Consider the following 17,162-nt stretch of genomic DNA (forward strand, 5'->3'; position numbering starts at 1 on the left):
TTTAAATTATTGATTCTCAATCTTTAATTTCAAAATTATTTAATTCATTTAATTTATAATAAAACTTAATGTTTCAAAAAATGTATATATACATTTATAGTTATGAAGATTTGTAAATCACATATCCACCCGCACATGCACACGCACTCAAACCCATCCAGAAGATGGCTACTTTTGGTGAGACACTGTGTGAATACAGAATGATTCAAAACAATCGTTTGTCCTTAAAATGTCATATTCATAACTTAAGCATGCGGCACACGATGCTATTTTATCTGCTGGATTGCTAGCTGGATTTGCGTGCTTGCTACCGTGTGGGCAGCAGTGCTGGCAGTGCTGCTGACCGTGTTGCTCGCTTGGCTTCAGACGATGCCTACTTTCGTGCTGGTTTTAGGAGGATCATTTCAATAAACCAAAAAAATTTCAAGTGACGATAACCCTATCATCGTTATATGCAATATCATTGTTCATATGATCGTGGTTATATGTCACTGTGAATGTTTTTTGACATGTATTTTGCAACCTAACCCAAATTTGAGACTGATAATCTGTCAATCTGTCAGCATCTTGATTGACAGCGCAGGATGCGCCTGTGCTGGCAATCTTGCTCTTTGCTAGGCTGGAAATTGTGTGCCTGCTGGTCACGCTGCTGACTGATTTGCTGGATTTCGATGATAGAACAGGTGCTATTTTTCTTGCTATAATCCTGCGCTGTCAATCAAGATGCTGACAGATTGACAGATTGTCAGTCTCAAATTTGGGTTAGGTTGCAAAATACATGTCAAAAAACATTCACAGTGACATATAACCACGATCATATAAACAATGATATTGCATATAACAATGATAGGGTTATCGTCACTTGAAATTTTTTTGGTTTATTGAAATGATCCTCCTAAAACCAGCACGAAAGTAGCGGTCGTCTGAAGCCCAGTGAGCAACACGGTCAGTAGCACTGCCAGCACTGCTGTCCACACGGTAGCAAGCACGCAAATCCAGCTAGCAATCCAGCAGATAAAATAGCATCGTGTGCCGCATGCTTTAAGCATACTTGTAAATATAAGTATTTATTTATTCTTTATTATAACTTTTATGCAAAGAAAATCAATATGCTTTCTCTTATAAAAATTAAATTGTGCAATTTATACTATTATACCTACATACATGAATACAAAACGTTACAATTCGAATGCGAATATTTTATATTTGCCTATTTTTTATTCTTCAGTAAAATTCTTATTTTGGCTATTAAAAAGGATCATCTTTAATTACTAAATATATTTTTAATTTATAGAATAGAAAAACTTATATATGAGCCATTCACTCGAAGAACTTGAGTCGACTTAAGTTTTTGCACAAAAAATTGAATTAAAGATTCAATGGTGTGATTCAAGTTATTAAACATTATGCTCTTCAGCTTTTATATTTTTTAATATAGAAGTATACTATTTAGTAATGATTTATTACCATAAAAACAAATTTTAATGCAATATAATTGTTTTCACCATAGACTACATAAACTACACAACACATTTTATCCAAAGGATATCCTGCAGACATCATTTTCGGATATCGCAATATCAATATGACATCCCAAGATGGTCTCAATTATCCGGTAAATGCACAAATGTCTATCTATGTGATATCTCATGGATATATTAAATAACATCCAGAGGATATCTGATGAGCTCAAGAAATATCGCAAGATATATTAATATAACACTGCCCTACAGCACGGTATATTGATGGAATATTGTTTTGCAAGATTGGAATATTCCGTATAATATTCCTGAAAGCTTGCAATAATATAGATATGTCAGTTCCCAAACGATATTTTGTACAATATTTCTGCAATAATGCTGATATATTTTCTGCTGCTGGTGAATACAATATTTATAAAATATTGCAGAATATTTCTTATTTTTTTTTATTTACTTCATTCATTCGGACATTTATTTGTCCGATTTTTGAACGATGAATCAGTTTAATATCTGAGTTCCCTGTGTTGGAATTGCATCAAAAAATACAACTGATAAAAATATTTAATTCTAATAGCCACTTTTTGCATACTTTATATAATTCTCGTGACAAAAATTAAATACAAGATAAATAGCGCATTGTGCGTCATATAGCGGTAAATAAAGGAACTATATGATTGCATTTATAATATATCAGTAATATTTTGCAATATATCTCCAATAAAATATTAACTTATAATATATGCACAATATTGCTGCAATATTCGTAATATGGCGCAATATTGAAATATTTATGCAATATTTTAGCAATATTTCGTGCTGTAGGAGACTCGATATCCTATAAATACCTGTGTCCTACACGATATTTCTTGGATTTATCTCACGATATCTTATTGGAATATTCTGGATATTACTTATCGAGTTGCCTCTGGGATTGTATTTAAAAATCTGGGACAATTTGAAATATCCTCAGAATAAAGTGTGCTGTGTGGGATATGAGTCGTTTTTCTGATGATCGACTATAACAACATGTAAAACATTTTTGACGTCCGAAAAAACTATTATTAATGTACAAAAGCTGCTTTTTGGCATCAATTTCAATTATACATAAAATAAAACAATAATTAATTTAAAAGAATCCAATAAACACCACATGACTTTTTGGAGGACTCATCTTTTTAAAGAGCTCTTTAAGGTTTACCTAAAGCTGTCAAATTAACATCTTTTTGGTGTCTTGCATGCAAAAGATAATTTTCTGAACACTTTTGAAAGATGACTTTTTTATCATTTTAAAGAAGTTGTCAAATTGATGACTTTTAGAGCACTTTTTAAAAATGACTTTTTTGAGTATTAAAAAGTGCTATTTAAAGACATCTTTTGTAAATTGTCTTCAAAAAACCTCTATAAGACATTAATTAGAGAACTTTTGTTATAGCTAACAAAATGCAGTTTTCCACGCTTTTAATTATATTTATTGTGTGTCGTGCACACAATTTTAGCCGCGCATATACATTAAACGTACATTGTTATTATTTTGGTAAGTATATAATTAATTTTTAGTAAATTATTTATTAAATATATATCATATATATGTATACAAAATCACATTCATACATTCTAACCTGTACAGGTTATCATGATAACCTGTACAATTATAATTTTTATAATGTTATCAATCACTTTTATAATTTATTAAGTATTTTTTATAAATTTTACTATAATTTGCATTTAAAGTTCAAGTCAATAAAGGACTGTTCTAGGTACAAAAGAACGAAAGTCATCAAGCAGCAAAAACACATGTAATAATTAATTATCAGATATGATGAATTTGATTGAAATACCCAGTTGCATTCTAAAATTATAACTTCTTGAAGTAGAGTAACGTTCGATTAATCAATCAAGACAAAAGAAAAAGAAATTCTTTGTCAATTGGTCAATTAAATACTACTTACTCCAAAAAGTAAATTTTGGAATGTGATCCGGATAGAACGCTCCGTTGCTTTAGAAAATGTTATAAAAAATTAAAACCCTATTTTTGAAACCTTATTTGTTCAAAATTTCATTCTTTCTGTATTTTATAGGATGCCGCCACGTATTTTTTGTCACAACCACAGACATTTTTTTATATTTTGCTGGACCCAATACTTCGAAACGTGCCAACGTGGACAAAAATACATTGCTGCAACGTTCGAGCAACGTGTCGTGCTATCTGGGTATTATTCATTTAATCATTCCATATATTAATAAATAAATTATGTATCTAAAATTTTAATTTAGTAGACTTTATTATTTTTAAAATGTCGGAGAGGAAATCATATTTAAAGCTTTCAAATAAGCAAAAAAAAGACGTCTTGAAAGCTTTTGAAAATTGTATAAATGAATTACTTTGTGCAAATAAAAACAGATTAGAATCAAATATCGTTTTAGAATCAGTAGCTTCAAATAATGATCCTGAAGCAGATTTATCTCCTGATGTTTTTTGTTTTGATAATCTTCAGTCATCTAACAGTTATTGTAGTAATTTAGTTTCGGAGAATGGATCTAGTTATGTACAAATTCCTGAAAATAATAAGGCTGATCTTGATAATTATTCTTTTAATAATGATAATTTCACTTACATTAATGATTCAGATAGCAATTTTTCACATGTTGATTCTGATGTTTCAGATGATGAGTTTGAACATTTTGATTTATGTAATGACAATAATGTAAATCCAGATTTTAGAGTAGATAATGCAGACAAAGAATCAGATTTAACAAGTTTTTTACATCATTGGGCTATAACGTATCAAATTAGACAGAATGCTTTTACTAGGTTGCTTCATGGCTTAAAAAAATACGGACATGATGATTTGCCTAGCGATGCAAGAACTCTTTTGCATACTCCAAAAACTACTACAATTTCTTCTATTGAATCAGATTTATATTCCCATTATGGCTTAAGAGAATGATTACTCAATCAGTTGAAATGTTTTAATAAAAAGAAATTGCAAAAGACATCGCTCTACATTTAAATATTGATGGCTTGCCTCTTTCAAAAAGTTCTTCGAGTCAAGTATGGCCAATTCTTGTAAAAATAGTAAATTATCCTTACTTGTGATCTGTTTGCAGTAGGTATTTTTCATGGCAATCATAAACCAGAAGATGTAAATTTATTTTTAGGCCCTACAATTATGGAGTACTTAGAATTAAGTACTACTGGCTTTATTTTTAATAATCAGCGGTATAAGGTTTTCATTAAGTTGTTTACTGCAGATACGGTTGCAAGGAATCAAATTTTGCGTTTTCCTCCACACAATAGTAGGTGTGGTAAATGTATACAGATAGGAAAAACAGTGCAGCATAGACGAATCTTTTTGGAAAACGATTCACCTTTAAGAACTGATAATGATTTTAGAATAGATGTTCCGAATCAATATAAAAATTTAATATCTCCTCTTGAAGGTATCGGAATGAGTTTAACAAATCAAGTTCCTCTCGATCCGATGCATTTGATTGATGAAGGAGTAGGAAAAAAACATTTAAGCTTTTGTTAAACTTACATGGTAATAGCAATGAAGATGCTTTGAAAAGAATTAAAAATATAAATGATCAATATGTTTCTTTTAAAGAATGGGTGCCATCCGATTTCGTACGAAAAACACGTACTTTAAATGAGTTAGATAGATTCAAAGCAACTGAATTGCGAATGGTTATTTTGTATACAGCACCAGTTGTATTTCAAAATACCATACCTAATGAATTTATGCTTCACTTCAATGTATTAAATTGTGCATTACGTATATTATACGATGCAAAAATGAGTACATAAGAAACAATCAGTATGCAAAAGATTTATTGATTTATTATGTAGAATGTATGAAAAATTTTTTGGACAACAGCATATTGTTTACAATGTGCACAATTTAAGGCTGTTCTTCCGAATGGGACACTTCGAGTCAGGGTTGGCATGTTTTAAACAATTTGTTTAAAACTGTTTGATTAAAACATGTTTAAAACAGTGGACACTGTTTTAAACATTTTTGTTTTAAACAGTTTTGAACTACTGTTTAAAACTGTTTAAAACATTGCAATTAAAACATATGATTATTTGAAAAAGAAACTGTAAAGAAAAACAAAAACAAACAAAAACTAATAGACGTGCAAAACTAATGTTGCAAAAAGGTTTTTGTTTTAATTTTTTTAGTTTTTTATCTATATTTATATGTAACATATAGATATAAAAATATAAATATAAATAATGAAATAAAAATAATAAGATAAGTATTAAGTTTAACAGAATATTTATTTTTGGACATTAAATATATTAAGTAACAATCAATATAATTGAATATATTAAAGACTACTTATAAATTATAAAGCTATCTGCACAAACTATTAAAATCTAAATTATAACACATTGCATTTTACATTTTATCTATTGCAAATAATTAAATAATGTTATTCCTTTAACTAAAAAAATAATAAACATTTAAGTACGAAAAAATGAACGGTAACAATAACATATTGAAATTGGGAATTGCATTGCAGTCATTGCATATTGGGTATTTTTTTAATACCTACTTTTATAAATTTAATTAAAATTAATAACTCAAAATAAAATAAAGAATATATAATTTTATATATTAATAAAGAATTATTACTCAACTAACAATAAGTCAAACGTTACAGTATTAACATTTTCTTTTAACGCAAGCCACCATGTTATCGGTTTAACATTTTTAATGGATTCCTCAGAAAAAAGACGCGAGTGGTCGAACATTACATTACGATTACGGTTACATTACATTACGATTACACAGATCAAAGCTATCAAGTGTTTTTTTTGCTTGTTTAAAACATGTTTTTTTTGTTTAAAACATGTTTAATTCTTACTTTACTTAAAAACACGTATAAAATAAAAAAAACATGTTTTAAACAAAAAAATCAATGTTTTTTGTTTAAAATGAAAAAAACAAGTTTTTTGCCAACCCTGCTTCGAGTTGAGGGCAGCCCTTTTGCGTACTGAAAGTAGATACCAAAATAACGTATTATATAAAATTTCAGTCGCGGCAAATTATTTTTTCAAATGTTTTTATTTAAAAAAATTTTCTTTAAAAATTTTAAAAAATTGGACACCGCACGTGCGAAGATCCACGCGCTGCCTACGGGGAGGGTGCGGGAGGGGGGCCGAAGGCCCCCTTGCACCCCCCCCGTGTGTGTGTGTGTGTGTGTGTGTGTGTGTGTGTATAGGGTAAAGGTACCTATTATGAGATACCATTTACATTTTCTTAATTATTTCCAAAATATATGCAATTAGGAAAGTATTTATATACTGTTTTTAATCGTCATTTCATGTAGTTTTAGGAATCCTACTTCAATAAGTTATATCTCGTTCGAATTTTAATATACATAGGTTTGTTTAAAGTAAGTCAGTTTTTGTATCAAAACCAAAATGTCTCCTAATAAGAGATACTAGCTGATCCTAATATGAGATACTGTCTCATATTAGGTAAACTTAGTTTCATTTTTATTAACATTAAAAATAAAAGACATATAGATAAAAATAAATGTTTTTATTATTACCAGTCTTAATTTTAAACCTTTTACAATGTTATATCTTCAGAACCAACAATACAATTTAAAAATATAGCTTTAATTATATTATTTGTTAAACTTATATTTATAAACTCTTGTATAAAAATGTCAAAAAATATGAAGGTAGATACTTATATCAAACAAAAAACTATCCTTAGAAAAGAAAAATAATCTCATATTACGAGACCTTCGGTATCTCTTATTAAGAGCTTACCATTTGACCGAGATTCAACAAAAAAACATTTTGTTTCACTTATAAAACACTATAATGTGCACAGCAGAGAATTCTCTGCTTTAACCAAAAACACAAACTGATAATTATAAAGTATTAATACTGTTATTGAGTTTAATTGAGATTTTACTTTTAGGTAAAAACTGTTGAAAAAATGATTTGCCGCGGTTGAAATTTTATGTATTATGTTGTTTTGGTATCTATTTTCAGTACGCTAAAGGGCTGTTCCGAACTCGAAGTGTCTCATTCGGAAGAATATCCCAATTTAATTCATCTTCCTGATGATGTTTTGCGATTTGAACCATTAGATGGTTTTAGTGTAATAGATTTCGAAAATTATTTACAAGTTATAAAAAAATTAGTCAGGAAAGGATCGTATGTTTTAACTCAGATTATGAATAGAATAAATAAGAAATCACAATTTAGAACTAATGTCAGACATCATTCTATTTCTGTAGGTCATTCAGTTTTGACAAAGTATAGTTCAACAACTCCCTGAAGGCTATACAAGACCTCACAGGGCTATTGAATTTTCTAATTTTGTTTTAACAATTGCAAAACCAAATAATTGTTGTTACCTCACAGATGGAAGCGTCGTTGTAATTAGAAATATCTGCTTTTTAATGAAATACCAGTCATTCTCGGGTATAAGTATATTGATTGTGTTAGTATCGATAATTATCCAATAGATTCTCGTTTATTAAATATATGCAAGGCAAAGACTTTTTCTAATGAATTTCAAGTATGTCCCGTTGAAGTTATTTCTAAAAAAGGCTTTCGAATCTTCTCGCGTGGATACTTTTATATTTTTTCTCTTTTTCATTGCAAATCTTAAATTTTTTTATTAATAATTTATATTTATATTTCATTATTTATATTTCACATTGTATCTCATAAATAATATGCGTTATACAATAATAGATAAAAAATACTCGCATAGTGTCATAAATTTATTAATTTGATAAGATCTTTTCAATTAAAAAAAAACCATTAAACATTATATCAATTATTAAAAAATAAAAGTATATGGGGCATTCTACGCCAAATCAATGACTTTTTTCCCCGACCATTTTTGCTTCATTTTTTTTATGTTTTTGTATTAATTGAAAGTAGCTTCTATGAATTTTTTAGATTTTTATCTCTACCGATTTCCGAGTTACACATTTTTTTAAAAATTGATTTTAACAATTTCCGAAAATTTCAAATATTTATAACTTGAAGAAAAATTAAAATATTGTCATTAATAAGGTAGTAATTTTTTGTCTTTGAATGTATTTTTCAAAAAAAATATTGAAAAAATAAAAAAAAATTTTTATAGTGTTTTAGTTAATTTAACCGAAATTATTTTATTTTCCTCAATGAGATTCCTTCAATTTTTTTCAAAAAAATGTATATCATTTTAGACTTAAAAACAAAATTTTTGAGCTTTTGGCGAAGAGGGGATTCAAATATTTTCGATATTTTAAGACTATTTATCGATTTCTTTTCAATTTTTTTTTTCAAAAATCGCATTTTTTGGTATTTTACGCCACTCTGATTTAAAAAATAAGTATTTACAAAATTAATAGACACTTATTTTGAAGTACTAAAGGATCAGAAAACGAAAATTCCAATATATTAAAAAAATTAAAAATATTGGAATTTTCTTTTTTCCTGACACTTAAAACCTTTAAAACTTCAAAATAAGTGCCTGTTAATTTTGTAAATACTTATTTTTTAAATTGGAATGGTGTAAAATACCAAAAAATGCGATTTTTTAATCAAAATATTTAAAAAAAATTGAAAAAAAATTAAAAAACAAATCGAAAAATAGTTTTAAAAAAACGAAAATATTTGAATCCCCTCTTTGCCAATAATTCTAAAATTTTGTTTTTAAGTCTAAAATAATATACATTTTTTTGAAAAAAATCAAAGGGATCTCATTGAAAAAAAAAAATAATTTTGGTTAAAATTGATTAAAACACTATTAAATTTTCTTTTTTAATTTTTTGAATATTTTTTTCAAAAAATACATTCAAAGACAGAATAAATGACCATCTTATTAATGACAATATTTTTATTTTACTTATAAATATTTGAGATTTTCGGAAATTGTTAAAATCAATGTTTTAAAAAAATCTGTAACTCGGAAATCGAAAGAGATAAAAATCTAAAAAAATTCATGGAAACTATTTTTAATGGATACAAAAACATAAAAAATGAAGCAAATAAAAAATAGTCGGGGAAAGAAGTCGTTGATTTGGCGTGAAATGTCCCATATATATTTATAAAAATAATAAAATATAAATAATATATGATTATAAATATATTAATACTTTGTTGATAGACAAAGTTTTTAAAGAGAAACATTTGTTTTATATTCCGAATCTTAATTAATTATATGTCTATAATGACACATGTAAATTACAAAAAACAATATAAATTGGCTGTGTTCCGAAATTCGTTGCCAGTACTGGAAATCTACAGTTTACGTTATGTATATTTTGTAGATTTTCAATACTGGAGGTATTTCGAAACACAGCCAAACAAAAATGACATGAAGTTGATTTACATTATCTTTTTCAGATACTATATATATATAACATATGCTGCGTTTCGAAATTCACTATAAGTTCTAAAAATGTAGAGTTCACATCACGTAGGTATATTATATAGTTACATTGGCTATGCGAGCCAAATGTGGATGTCAGTACATATACTTCCAATGAAAATAATTTTTTCGTTGGAATTTTTAATTCATTGTGCACGAGGCACGAATTTTTGCTTGGTACTTATGCCAAGACTTTATTTAGGAATAATCTCAATTCGAGATTTTAATTTCCCGAATCCCCTCTAATCCCCTTACAGAATTATAGGCGAGAAAAATATAGATCCGAAAGTCGCGGAATCGGGAATCAGAATTATAGGCGAGAAAAATATAGATCCGAAAGTCGCTGATTCCCGATTCCGCGACTTTCGGATCTATATTTTTCTCGCCTATAATTCTGTAAGGGGGTTAGAGGGGATTCGGGAAATTAAAATCTCGAATTGAGATTATTCCCAAATAAAGTCTTGGCATAAGTACCAAGCAAAATTCGTGCCTCGTGCACAATGAATTAAAAATTCCAACGAAAAAATTATTTTCATTGGAAGTATACGTACTGACATCCACGTTTGGCTCGCATAGCCAATGTAATTTTCATTATTCATATTTAATATACAGCGAGCGTTTATAAATTCATATATTATATAGATTTCAAGTATTGATAAGAAATTTCGAAACGCAGCTCTCTAGTAAAACTGTGATCGCGGAGCAATTGATTTTGTGCAATTAAGTACACAATAATCTTTCGCAAAATGTTAAAAAGAAAAAATAAAGAAAATACATGCATGAGAAATTATGTAAAAAAAACTAGTAAGTTTTTATTTAAGGGTCGGCGCAGGAGACCCAGGCCACAGTATACTTATATACAGTAGGGACACTGCGTCGGAACCTTTGATCTTTTTCAGCTGACCTTTCAGCAGTCCGCCATGTCTTTAGATTGCAGCACCGTATCAATATTTTTGTTGTACCCATTACTATTAAAACAATTTTGCGCGAAATATTTTCGATATATTATTTTATAGTCATTTTTTCTGAATAAAAATTAAATATTGCATAAAACGCGAAATCAAAATGATAGTATTGTAGTTTTACAGATTATATTTTACTATAAATGTAATCACAGTAATGGAGTTATTGGGTTCTTTATGTTGAACGGGATTGGCATGACTTATAAAAATGGTCGCTTACGATGCGCAAGCAAATCTGCGCGGCTGATTTGAGAACAAAGTCTGTCCCTACTGTATGTAAGTATACTGTGCCCAGGCAAACTCCGAATTGATGTTGGAGACCTCGCGCGGTGACAACGCGAAACTCCGGTTTCAGTGTTGCCAACGCTGAGAAATAATTCCCAGACTTTATGTAGCGGTGTATGTCTGTACACGTACACACCATTGCATTGCTCACGCGGACGCACGGTAGAGAGACAAGGATCGATAATCACGTTATCCTTGTTCCTCTACCGTGCTAATCACGTGACATGCTACACGCGAGATACGGCCTGAAAATGCTTTCTGGCCTTCTGTAGCAGAAGGCAGGAATGTAGCAAGGCTAATAAGCACCCACTTTTTGTAAATTTTATATATGCTTATGCACATATGTGCGTATATATAACAAATAGTATCAAAAATTTATATATATGTCTCCAAATTGTACAATGATAAATAATAATGATAAAATAATAATTCGCAGAGTGAACTAATATACAACATGTAAGACACGGGCGCTTATTAGACTTGGCAATTTATTGCTTTTTCACTTCTACTTTTTTATCGATATTTTATGTATCGTCAGCGCGATAGAGAGACAAGGAGAGAACGAGTATTTTAATTCTTGTCTAACATGTAATGGCAATTGTAGATTTATAGGCTAACAAATGTATTACTTAATTACTTTTTGATTATATTGATGTTACTGTATAAGAATACTTGCTCCATATAAATCGTGATGTAAAGAACATACGAGTAACATATTATAAATAGCTCAATGCAAGGTGTTCGGTCTATCACCCTGAAGACTCAAGTTCAAGTCTATCAATATGATTTTTTTTATAATATATTAGAATATATAAAAATTATTTTAAAAAATATATTTTTAAAGGCGATTAACTTTAAGAATTTTCAAATATTGAAAATATCAATTATTTTACAACTATCATATACATAAAAATGCAAAATAATTCCGTGAATAAATTATAATGTATCCTGTAATAAATCAATAACTAATATATATATATATATATATATATATATATATATATTGATTACTGATTTAGAGAGATAGATTTATTATTGGATTAATTTATTTACCGAATTTTTTGCATTTATATATACAATGTGTTTGTAGTTGTAAAATTATTGAAATATTTTCAATATTTAAAAATTCTTAAGTATCGCCTTTAAAAATATATATTTTTAATAATTTCTATATATTCCAATAATAATAAATATAAAAAAATATATATATACCGATAGACTTGAACTCCAGTTTTCTGGGATAGACCGAACACCTTGCATTGAGCTATTTATATGTTATTCATAAGTTCTTTATATTATTCTTTATGCAGCTGATATTTTTATACAGTAACATCAATATATAATCGAAAAGAAATCAAGATAACACATACTTGTCAATATATATATATATATATATGATTGACAAGTATGTGTCCTATATATATACATATATATAGGAGAATGTGGAAATAATCGACCAAACTAGCGTGTAGATAATTTTATTCCATATCACGACGTTTCGACCATGTGGTTGTGGCCCTTATCGAGTGATAAAAAACAATTTTAATTTGAAAGTGTCTTTCAAATTAAAATTGATTTTTATCACTCGATAAGGGCCACAACTACTTCTCAATCAGAGGTTAGTAATACCTCAACGGAGGACTGTAATGCTAATAATCCTTTGGTAGCGCAATTATGCTCACTAATAGCTAATCATCTAAAATTACAACAGGAACAAGCTGTTTTCCAACAAGAAATGCATAGGCAAATTCTATCAGCCATTTATGATAACAAAACTCCTCCGCAGAACAACAATGTGATAGATAGTCATCCCACCACATCCCAGGACAATAGAAATAACTCTCCGCAGACATTACAAACTGTTGAGAATTTTTCTACGTTGTCAACAAACGCTACAAAATTCTTATCGTCTCAAATATCTAACTTCGGAGGCACCGATCAAGAAAATGTGAAAGTGTGGATCGAGAAAATTGAAAGTATCGCAGACGTCCATGGTCTACCACCTGTAGCGAGATTATCTGCAGCTACTTTTAAATTGAATAAGGTAGCAAGAAGATGGTTTGACATCAGCCCTGGTTCTATTAATAGATCTTGGATCGACTTTAAGACAGCAATAATACGTCAAAAGAAGAATATTATTCAGCGAAGTGATGAAGAAAGCAGATGATCGGAAGTGGCTGCATTATAAAGAAAGTTTCCAGAACTACGCAATGGAAAAAATAACAATCCTCCAATGTCTCAAGCTACCCGAGGACAGCATCATTAATTGCCTTATTGACGGCATTATAAATATTTCCATTAAAAGTGTGGCCGCATCAATCGTCACAAGTAACATTGACGAATTCCTGGAACAAATGCACCACATCACTACTACTTGTAGTACTTCTTGGAAGAAGTCACCAACTTCCAAGCCAAAATTTGAAAAAGCAAAACCAGAAGATAATTGTTCTACTAAAGCAGACCAGCAATTGAAGACAGGAAATGAAACCTTTTGTGTCTACTGCCGTGCAAAAGGTCACATGAAAGAAAATTGCTACAAGCTCAAAAAGAAGAACCAACCACAAAAATCATCCCTATCAGCAGCAGTTTCTTAAGTCACATCTATCGATGAGGCAGCAAACCAAGTACCTGAGGCAATTGCGTTCGTCGATGCCAGTATAAATAGAAAAATCGTAACGGACTGCGCGTTAGTTAAGGTAACAAAGCTTAATAATACAAATTGTGATCTGTTAGCTCTCTTGGACACCGGTAGTCCTATTTCATTCATTAGTTCAATCGTTTATAAAAAATTTAAAGAAAATGGTCATTCCATTACATCTACTAATTTATCTTACAAAACGGTTAATAACACATCTATTAATATTAGCGGTATTTTAAATACCAATATAAAATTGCAACTTCTTTCAAATTTTGATGCTTCTATACAATTACACATCTTAAATGGTTTATTATCATCAGCAGACATTATTAGACGCGATTTTATAGAAAAGCACAAAATTACAATCATTATTAACCCTTGTTCAAAGGAATCCGAAAATAGAGTGCAATTATTTTCAGAAGTAGCGTCAGCTGATGTAATAGAAAATACGTCAGATAATATCAACACATTATTTAAAGAAGTGACAATTGACTTTAATCAAACGACTAAAAATCAATTAATTAATATATTTCAAGAAATAGAAAATACAATTACGCCGACTGTCAACGATGATTATTCAGTTAAGATTAATCTCAAAGACGAATCTATTTATGCGTTTCGACCAAGATGTTTTGCATGGGCCGAGCGTCTTCAAATTCGAGAGATCATACAAGAATTGTTAGAAAAACAAATCATTAAAGAAAGCAGTTCATCTTATTGTTCACGAATAGTCCCAGTAAGGAAAAAGAATGAATCCCTGCGGTTATGCATAGATCTCACTAAACAATAAAGTAATTAAACAAAAATTCCCTTTTCCTATCATTGAGGATTTTCTCGCACAACTGAGTAATAAGTCCATATTTACATTGCTCGACTTGAAAGATAGCTTTCATCATATTAAGGTTCACCCAGACTTTACAAAATTCTTCGCATTTGCCACCCCAGATGGGCAATATGAGTTTGTCAAGCTTCCATTCGGTTTCTGCGAAGCACCAGCCGAATTTCAAAGGCGATTAATATTTATCTTACAGCCTTAATTAAAGAAAATAAAATAATGGTATACATTGATAACATCCTCATCCCTACATCTTCTATTCGAGAAAATTTAGACATTTTAAAACAAGTCTTACTTTTATTGAAAAGTTATTTTTCAATTAATTTTCAAAAATGTAAATTTTTTAAAACTAATACTGAATATCTCGGTTACAACATTACGCCTGAAGACATCACTTTAAGTTCACGCCATGTGAAGGCAGTTCAAAAATTTCCTCAGCCCAGAATAATAGTAGAAGTTCAAAGATTTTTAGGACTCACTAATTATTTTAGAAAATTCATCAAAGATTATGCGATTATCGCTAAACCGTTACAAAATTTACTAAAAAAGAGTACTAATTTTAAATTCGATGAACCGTGTTTAATAGCCTTCAATACACTCAAAGACAAACTCACATCATCCCCAGTTTTAAGACTTTATAACCCCAGCCTACCATGTGAATTACATACGGATGCTAGCGCTGTGACGGTTGCGGGTATATTATTGTAAAAGCAAGATTCAGGAAAATGGGCACCAATCGCGTTTTACAGTCAGTTTACCAACAAAGCGGAATCCCGCTACCATAGCTTTGAGTTGGACACTCTAGCTATAGTTAAATCTATACAAAGATTCCACATTTATTTATATGAAGTGGAATTCACAGTGGTGACTGACTGTCACGCTCTAGTGTTTGCAATCGATAAAGCCGACATTAATCCGCGTATAGCGAGATGGACCTTTAAATTACAAAATTACAGATTCAAAGTAGTTCACAGAGAAGATCGCCGAATGATGCATGTAGATGCACTTAGCCGAATAGTCGCGTTTACAGAATCCTTTACTTTAGAAAAAGAACTTAAATTCAAACAGTTACAAGACGGTAACATCAAACTTATCGCTGAAAAACTAGAAAATGAAGAAAACCAAAAATTCGAGCTTATTAATGGACTAGTTTTCAGAAAAACCTCTCTTTGTAATACCAGAATCAATGGTATCAAATATCATTCGCATTTACCATGACAATATGTCACATTGCGGTATCGAGAAGACAAGTAAAGGTATATTATCTAATTATTGGTTCCCCTCCATGCAAAAAAAATCCAGAAACATATCGATAATTGCTTGCCATGTTTGTTAGCAAACGCTTCTGTAAATACTCGCGAAGGCGAATTTCAAATAACCGACTGTCCTGTTTTTCCTTTACAAACGATACTCATTGACCACTTTGGTCCTATAAATCAAACAGAAGAAGGATTCAAGCATATTTTACTAGTAGTCGATGCGTTTTCCCGCTTTACATGGTTATACCCAACAAAATCCACCGGAACTAAAGAAGTTATAAAGAATTTAAACAACCTTTTTGACACATTCGGTAATCCTCAATTCCTAATTTCCGATAGAGGTACGGGGTTTACATCCCAAGAATTTACTTTCTTTTTACAACAAAAAAATATTACTCACCGGTTGATTGCAGTGGCAGCCCCTTGGGCGAATGGATTGGTGTGGAACGCATAAATAGATTCCTAAAATCATCTGTGCGAAAAATTGTAGAAGACCAACAATCGTGGAATCTACACCTAAGCGCAATTCAATATACCATGAATAACACGTTTCATGCGGCTCTAAAGGCTTCTCCTTCTAAAATTCTATTAGGCTACGAATTAAGAAATCATTCCGACATAGATCTAATTAGATTTCTAGACAAAATAGCGAAGAGCGAGCTAGATCTAGAAATTGATCGCGTAACTAAACGTAAAATAGCCATAAAAGCTACAAACGGTATTAAAAATATAATAAACTATAATAAGGCATATTACGATGAGAGACACAAAACACCTTCAAAATATAATCAAGGTGATTATGTCCTTATCCGAAACACAACTTTGAAACCTGGTTAAGAAAAAAAACTAAAAGCTTTATACAAAGGGCCATACTTAGTGGCTAAAGTCCTTAATAAAAACAGGTATGTTATAACTGATATACCAGGGTTCAACATATCGCAAACCCTACAATTCTATACTATCTCCAGATAGAATGAAACCGTGGGTTAAGCCTATAATCCAACCTCCACAGATAGATACATAAGAAATTCGGATGTTATAATACATATATATACAAATTTTATACGAACATAAATATAAGCTACTATATATTAATCATTTCCCTCACAGCACCGAACATTGCAATAAGATTCTAGGGAGGTTACAACCTTATACATTTAATGATCATGTTAATGGTATATATCATTAACCTTACAATATAATCTTACTTTAAAATATTGTCGGAAGATAAATGGAGCCTTATTTCAATATTTCAATAATCTTACGCGTAATCATCTCATTTCTTGTGTAATGCTGATATATATAT

At 30.0% G+C, this 17,162-nt stretch overlaps 1 protein-coding gene and 1 pseudogene across 1 annotated transcript in view; one reads left to right on the forward strand and one right to left on the reverse strand.

Moving 5' to 3' along the window:
* Oseg5 (intraflagellar transport protein Oseg5) overlaps positions 1–17,162 on the reverse strand; it is a 238,155-nt gene that overhangs the window by 187,704 nt on the left and 33,289 nt on the right. The gene's annotated exons all lie outside the window — the stretch shown is intronic.
* Positions 1,586–13,291, forward strand: LOC145937390 (uncharacterized; annotated as a pseudogene).

Source organism: Prenolepis imparis, unplaced genomic scaffold (genome assembly GCF_030444845.1).
Source record: "Prenolepis imparis isolate NDT839.2.m4 unplaced genomic scaffold, iyPreImpa1.0 SCAF_6, whole genome shotgun sequence".
Classification (NCBI taxonomy): Eukaryota; Metazoa; Arthropoda; class Insecta; order Hymenoptera; family Formicidae; genus Prenolepis; species Prenolepis imparis.